Source organism: Mandrillus leucophaeus, unplaced genomic scaffold (assembly GCF_000951045.1).
Source record: "Mandrillus leucophaeus isolate KB7577 unplaced genomic scaffold, Mleu.le_1.0 Scaffold1556, whole genome shotgun sequence".
Taxonomy (NCBI): Eukaryota; Metazoa; Chordata; class Mammalia; order Primates; family Cercopithecidae; genus Mandrillus; species Mandrillus leucophaeus.
In genome coordinates, this window is record NW_012101539.1 from 34,988 (window position 1) to 42,039 (window position 7,052).

Consider the following 7,052-nt stretch of genomic DNA (forward strand, 5'->3'; position numbering starts at 1 on the left):
ACTTCTGCCTCCCAGGTTCAAGTGATTCTCCTGCCTCAGCTTCCAGAGTAGCTGGGATTACAGGTGTCGGCCACCATGCCCAGTTAATTTTTGTATTTTTAGTGGAGACAGGGTTTTACCATGTTGGCCAGGCTGGTCTTGAACTCCTGACCTCAGGTGATCTGCTGGCTTCGGCCTCCCAAAATGCAGGGATTACAGGCGTGAGCCACCATGCCTGGCCATAAATTTGTTAATCTTGGAGTATTATATCACAAAAGTATTGAGGAAAAGCTTGAAGGGAGGATTCATTTTGTGGTTTCAAGTCTAATTGCCTGTAATCGGAGCTGCTCAGGAAGCTGAGGTGGGAAGATTGTTTGAGCCTGGCAGGTTGAAGCTGTAGTGAGCTATGATCACACCGCTGGAGGGAAACTCTGTCCCAGAAAGTAGTAAAACCAAGTGCCTGGTCCCTCCCTTGAGACCCAGGTTACACGAGGCCTTCACTATCCACACTTCCTATGTTCTCCTGACCTATGCTCCCTTTCATTCCGTATACCAACTGGATTTTCTCAAAGCATGAGGTCCTTTTTGTTGTTGTTGAGATGGAGCCTCACTCTGTCGCCAGGCTGGAGTGCAGTAGTGCAATCTCAGCTCACTGCAACCTCAGCCTCCTGAGTTCAGGCGATTCTCCTGCCTCAGCCTCCCAAGTAGCTGGGATTACAGGCACCCGCCACCATGCCTGGCTAATTTTTTGTATTTTTAGTGGAGACAGGGTTTCACCGTGTTGGTTAGGCTGGTCTCGAACTCCTGGCCTCAGGTGATCCACCCACCTCGACATTCCAAAGTGCTAGGATCACAGGCGTGAGCCACCACGAGGTCTTTATTGTTAAAGGAATTATCTTAGAGCTAGCAGCATTTTCTGCAGTGACTTATCCTCACATGGACCTATGGATCTTTATGATGTCCAACAGAAGAATACTAGAGTCCACACAAGCCATCCTGGCCTCAGAGTCAGACTCCCTGCTGTCTCCTGATGCCTGTATTACCACTTTATTTTTGTTTTGGGGACAGGGTCTCACTCCGTCATGCAGGCTGGAGAATGGGGGTGCAATCATGGCTCACTGCGGCCTCAAACTCCCTTGCTCCAGCAATCCTCCCACCTCAGCCTCCCAAGTAGCTGGGACTACAGGTGCATGCCACCATGTCCAGCTAGTTTTTAAAACTGTTTTTGTAGCTATGGGGGTCTCACTATGTTGCCCAGGCTTGTCTTGAGCTTCTGGCCTCAGGCGATCCTCCTGTCTTGGCCTCCCAATTAGCTGGGATTATAAAAATTAGCCAGGCACGGTGGCTCATGCCTAGTTTCTTTTTTTGTAGAGATGTAGTTTTGCTATGTTACCGGGCTAGTCTCGAACTCCTGGCCTCAAGCGATTCTTTTGCCTCAGCCTCTCCAAATGCTGAGATTACAGGCATGAGCCACCACACCTGGTGTATCTTCATTTACATTTTAAACCAAAGACACTACCTGCTGCCTCACCTCTGAGGCTCATGTCCGACTCAAGGGAGTCACTCCTCTGTTTAGAAGTTCCCGGCTGTGTGCAGTGGCTCACTCTTGTAATCCCAGCACTTTGGGAAGCCAAGGTGGGCAGATCACCTGGGGTCAAGAGTCTAAGACTCAACTGGTCAACATGGTGAAACCCCATCTCTACTAAAAATACAAAATTAGCCAGGCATGGTGGCGCATGCCTATAATCCCAGTTACTTGGGTGACTAAGGCAGGAGGACTGCTTGATCCCGGGAGGCGGAGGTTGCAGTGACCCAAGACTGTACCACTGCACTCCAGCCTGGGTGACAGAGAAAGACTCGCTCTCAAAAAAAAAAGTTCATGGCCAGGTGCAGGGGCTCACGCCTGTAATCCGGAGGCCGAGGCAGGCGGATCATCTGAGGTTGGGAGTTCAAGACCAGCCTGACCAACATAGAGAAACCCCATCTCTACTAAAAATAAAAAAAATTAGTCAGGCATGGTGGCACATGCCTGTAATGCCAGCTACTAGGGAGGCTGAGGCAGGAGAATCACTTGAACCTGGGAGGCGGAGGTTGTGGTGAGCCGAGATCGCACCATTGCACTCTAGCCTGGGCAACAAGAGCAAAATTCCATCTCAGAAAAAAAAAAAAGAAAAAAGTTTCTGAGCTGAACTGCTGAATTTCTGAGAGGTGAAGACCACCTGTTCATCTCCATCAGATTTCTAGCGTGAGACCCAGCCAAGGGTATTTTTAAAGTTCCCCAAGTAATTTCGGTGTGGATCATCAATAATTAGCAGTGTCCTGAACAAATGTTTGACAAAGAATCCTTGTCCTGATCCAAAGAGTGATTAAAGGAGTGTCCCCCAGAGCTTCTTGAAGAAACATGGACAAATGAAGTAACAGCTCTTCTCCCCGTGGGGTTATACTGAGTACAGCCCTTTAGGCAGAATGGAGCCATATTACACGGTCTTGAAAGAAGAATGTAAAAGTCATATAAAAGGTCATATACCAGGCTGGACAGTAGAGTAACCAGATGCATGAAGTAGACAAAGCTGACATTAACCTCTAAGATTGGCCAGGCATAGTGACTCACACTTGTAATCCCAGAACTCTAAGAGGCCGGGGTGGGAGGATCGCTTGAGCCCAGGAGTTCAACACAATCCCGGGCAACATCGTGAGACCCCATCTCTACTAAAAAACATGGAAGATAAGCCAAGTTTCTTTCTTTCTTTCTTTCTTTTTTTTTTTTAAAGAGACAGGGTCTCGCCCAGTCTGAAGTGCAGTGGTGTGATCATAGTTCACTGCAACATCGACCTCCTAGACTCAAGCAATCCTCCAGCCTCAGCCTCCCAAAGTGCTGGGACTACAGGTGACAGCTGCCATGACTGGAGGGTTTAATTATTTCTGATTCCATTACTGGTGCTAGCTGATCTTTGATTTTTGTTTTTCTGAGATGGGGTCAACCTCTATTGCCCAGGCTGGAGGATCCACAGCTCACTGTAGCCTCAACCTCCTGGGCTCAAGTGAACCTCCCTCCTCAGCCCCCGATTAGATGAGACTACAGGCGCATGCCACCATACCCGGCTAATTTTGTGTTCTTAGTAGACACGGGATTTCACCATGTTGGCTAGGCTGGTCTCGAAGTCCTAACCTCATGTGATCTGCCTGCCTTAGCCTCTCCAAGTGCTGGGATTACAGGCGTGAGCCACCATGCCTGGCCCCTGAATGAGTGTTTAATAGAAAAGATGCTGCCAACTCCAAATAACCCAGCCCCTTCGTTTTTTACAGCAGAAACTTGGTGATCAGCATGAACCAATGCCACACGAAGGTGAGCTGGGAGGGAGACAGCAGTGATTTAAAGTCATCAAGTTGGCCAGGCGCAGGGGCTCATGCCTGTCATCCCAGCACTTCAGGAGGCCGAGGTGGGCGGATCACGAGGTCAGGAGATCAAGACCATCCTGGCCAACATGGTGAAATGGCATCTCTACTAAAAATACAAAACTTAGCCAGGTGTGGTGGTGCGCACTTGTAGTCCCAGCTATTCGGGAGGCGGAGGTTGCAATGAGCCAAGATCGCGCCACTACACTCCAGTCTGGGTGACAAAGTGAGACTCCATCTCAAAAATAAATAAAGTCATTAAGTACACTAAAGGACAGGAATAGCTTTCACCAGTTTGTGGGTGTGAAGAAGAGAATGGGGACTAAATTATACGTGTAGCAAATATGTTTTTAAGGCATTTCACAGTGAAAGAAAAAGATGAAAAGAACAAATGGCACAAAATAATAGCTGTTTTAACAAAGGGCAGATGAATGAATCTCTGAACACAGGAGAAAGCCTGTTTTATAACCACAGGGAAAATACGGAAGATTCTACAGGAAGACTTAGCAATCGAGGTCTTAGTGGGGACAGCAGAGCAGAATCAAAGGACAAATGAAAATAGACGGTCAGGCATATGGCTCATGCCTGTAGTTCCACCTACTTGGGAGGCTAAGGCAGGAGGATCGCACGAGCCCAGGAGTTTGAGACCATCCTGGACAATATAGGGAGAACCCATCTCTACAAAAATGAAAAAAAAAAAAGAGCTCAGTGTGATGGCATGTGTCTGAAGTAGCAGCTACTCAGGAGGCTGAAGTAAGAGGATTGCTTGAGTCCGGGAGTTGGAGGCTGCAGTGAGCTACGATCACTCCATTGCATTCCAGTCTGGGTGACAAAGCAAGACCCTCTCTCAAAACAAGAAAAAAGAAGGCCAGGAGCGGTGGCTCATGCCTGTAATCCCAGCACCTTGGGAGACAGAGGTGGGAGGGTCATCTGAGGTCAGAGGTTCAAGACCAGCCTGGCCAACATAGTGAAACCCCATCTGCACTTAAAAAAAAAAAAAAATTAGCTGAGCATGGTGGTGGTGCGTGCTTGTAATCCCAGCTACTCAGGAGGCTGAAGCAGGAGAACAGCTTGAACCTGGGAGGCGGAGATTGCAGTGAGCCAAGATTGTACCACTGTACTCCAGCCTGGGCAACAGCCAGACACTCTCAAAAAAAGAAAAAAAAATAGAATGCGCCTTTCTCTAAAATCCAAGGACAGGAAAGGAATCGTGTAGTGATGTGTGCAGGTGGCAGGATCACTGAGGCATCTCAGGGTTTAGGGCCAAATGTCCACAGCTGCTTGCAAAGATGCCAGGCTTTTTGTTGTTGTTGTTGTTGTTGTTGTTGTTGCGATGAGTCTCGCTCTGTCACCAGGCTGGAGCACAGTGGCGCAAACTCGGCTAACTGCAACCTCTGCTTCCCAGGTTCAAGCGATTCTCCTGTCTCAGCCTCCCGAGTAGCTGGGACTACAGATGCGTGCCACCACACCTGGCTAATTTTTAGTAGAGACGGGGTTTCACTGTGTTAGCCAGGATGGTCTCGATCTCCTAACCTCATGATCCGCCCGCCTTGGCCTCCCAAAGTGCTGGGATTACAGGCGTGAGCCACCGCGCCCAGCCAAGATCCCAGGCTTTTAAGCCCAGTTGCCTGAAACAAGAGGACATCCGGCAGGGTGCCATGGCTCACGCCAGTAATCCCAGCACTTTGGGAGGCCAAGGCAGGTGGATCACCTGAGGTCAGCAGTTTGAAACCAGCCTGACCAACATGGTGAAACCCCGTCTCTACTAAAAATACAAAATTAACCAGGCATGGTGGCACGCGCCTGTAATCCCTGCTACTCAGGAGGCTGAAGCAGGAGAATGGTTTGAACCTGGAAGGCAGAGGTTGCAGTGAGCTGAGATTACACCACTGCACTCCAGCTTGGGTGACTAAGACTCCATCTCAAAAAAAAAAAAAAAACAAAAAAAAACACAAGAACATCCATGGGTTCTGCTTTGTAGAATTCCAGGAGCCTCATCCCGTGGCCCCCTGCAGGCCACCCACTCACCTAGGAAGCTCCACGTCCATATCTCTTCCTCCTCCATCCATGGCTCCTTCCCCTGCTCCAAACTGGAGATCACAGCTGGTTTGCTGACTTGACACCCTGTTCGGGAGAAACAGTTAAAGGATTTGTGCTGAGCCAGCTGGGCCTTCCAAGCAAGCAGACAGTTCAGCTTGCAAAACAAACGGTGGACGTCTCAGCCAGAGAAGAGCTGTTTCACTTGGCCAGTAACTTCACAAGGACCCCAAATGGGATCGAGACTCTTTGACCACTGAAACCCAAGGCCAAGCACTTTTATTTTTGACACAGGGTCTTGCTCCGTTGCCCAGGCTGGAGTGCAATGGCACAATCACAGTTCACTGCAGCCTCAACCTCCTGCACTCAAATGATCCTCCCGTCTCAGCCTCCCGAGTAGCTGGGACTACAGGCATGCATCACCACCCTCAACTAATTTAATTTTTTTTTGTAGAGATGGGGTTTTGCTCTGTTGCCCAGGCTAGTCTTGAACTCGGGCCTCAAGTGATCCTTCCATTTGAGACTCACAAGTATCTGGGACTGCAGGCACATGCCACCATGCCTGGCTCATTTTTTAATTTGTATAGATCGGGTCTTGCACCTGTGGCTCAAGCAATCCTCCCACCTCGGCCTCCTGAAATGCTGGGATCACAGGCATGAGCCACCATGCCCAGCCTAGCACTTTTAGTGTGTGAGCAGTTCCCCAGTTTTATACAACTAAGAAAAAGAGTTCATGTAACCCGAGGACCACGGGGAAGTCTTCCTCACCCAGAGAGAGCAGGTGGCTGTAGTTCTCCAGCATCACATCCGGTACAGGGTCCTCCGCTCCAGGTCCAGCTGCTGCCACTCTTTCCAGGTGAAGCCCACAGCCACGTCCCCGAATGACAGTGACCCCTGGGACAGCACATGGCTGATTAATGTGGAGTGGCTGGCACTGGGTACCATGGCAAAGGCGTAGAGGAGATTGCTCTTACCACCTTCTGAGGTCAGCTCTCCCCATGTTAGGTTAGGTAGGAAGCTGAGCACGCCCCTAACTTTGTACTACACTTTGTGGAAGAGAAAACAAAAAAATCATTAGAAAAAATATCTCGGCCGGGTGCAGTGGCTCACGCCTGTACTCCTAGCACTTTGGGGGGCTAAGACGGGCGGATTGCTTGAAGTTAGGAGTTTGAGACCAGCCTGGCCAACATGGTGAAACCCCATCTCTACAAAAAACAGATTAGCTGGACGTGCTGGTGGGTGCCTGTAATCCCAGCTACTAGGGAAGCTCAGGCAGGAGAATCGCTTCAACCCAGGAGGCGTAGGTTGCAGTGAGCCGAGATCCTGCCCTTGCACTCCAGGCTGTACAACAGAGTAAGACTCCATCTCAAAAAAAAAAAAAAAAAAAAAATCTCACTACTGAATCTCTTCATTCCTTCAATGATCAAGCACCTTTCAAGGACCTGGCACGCTGCCGGTGTTCTACCAGGTGCTTGGGGTCAAGGGCTAAACACAAAATCGTTCCTGTTCTACAGGTGCTTAGAAGTGTTGCTGCAGATGAACACATGAAGAGAGCTGTACCGTAAGACTACACTGTAGGCGGTGGTAGACATGTGGTTACATACAGAATGGGCACGAGGAAGACAGCAGCCAGATCCAAC

General features: G+C 49.4%; 1 pseudogene; it reads right to left on the reverse strand.

Annotated features, from left to right (window-relative positions):
* LOC105536150 overlaps positions 1-7,052 on the reverse strand; it is a 28,948-nt pseudogene that overhangs the window by 2,870 nt on the left and 19,026 nt on the right.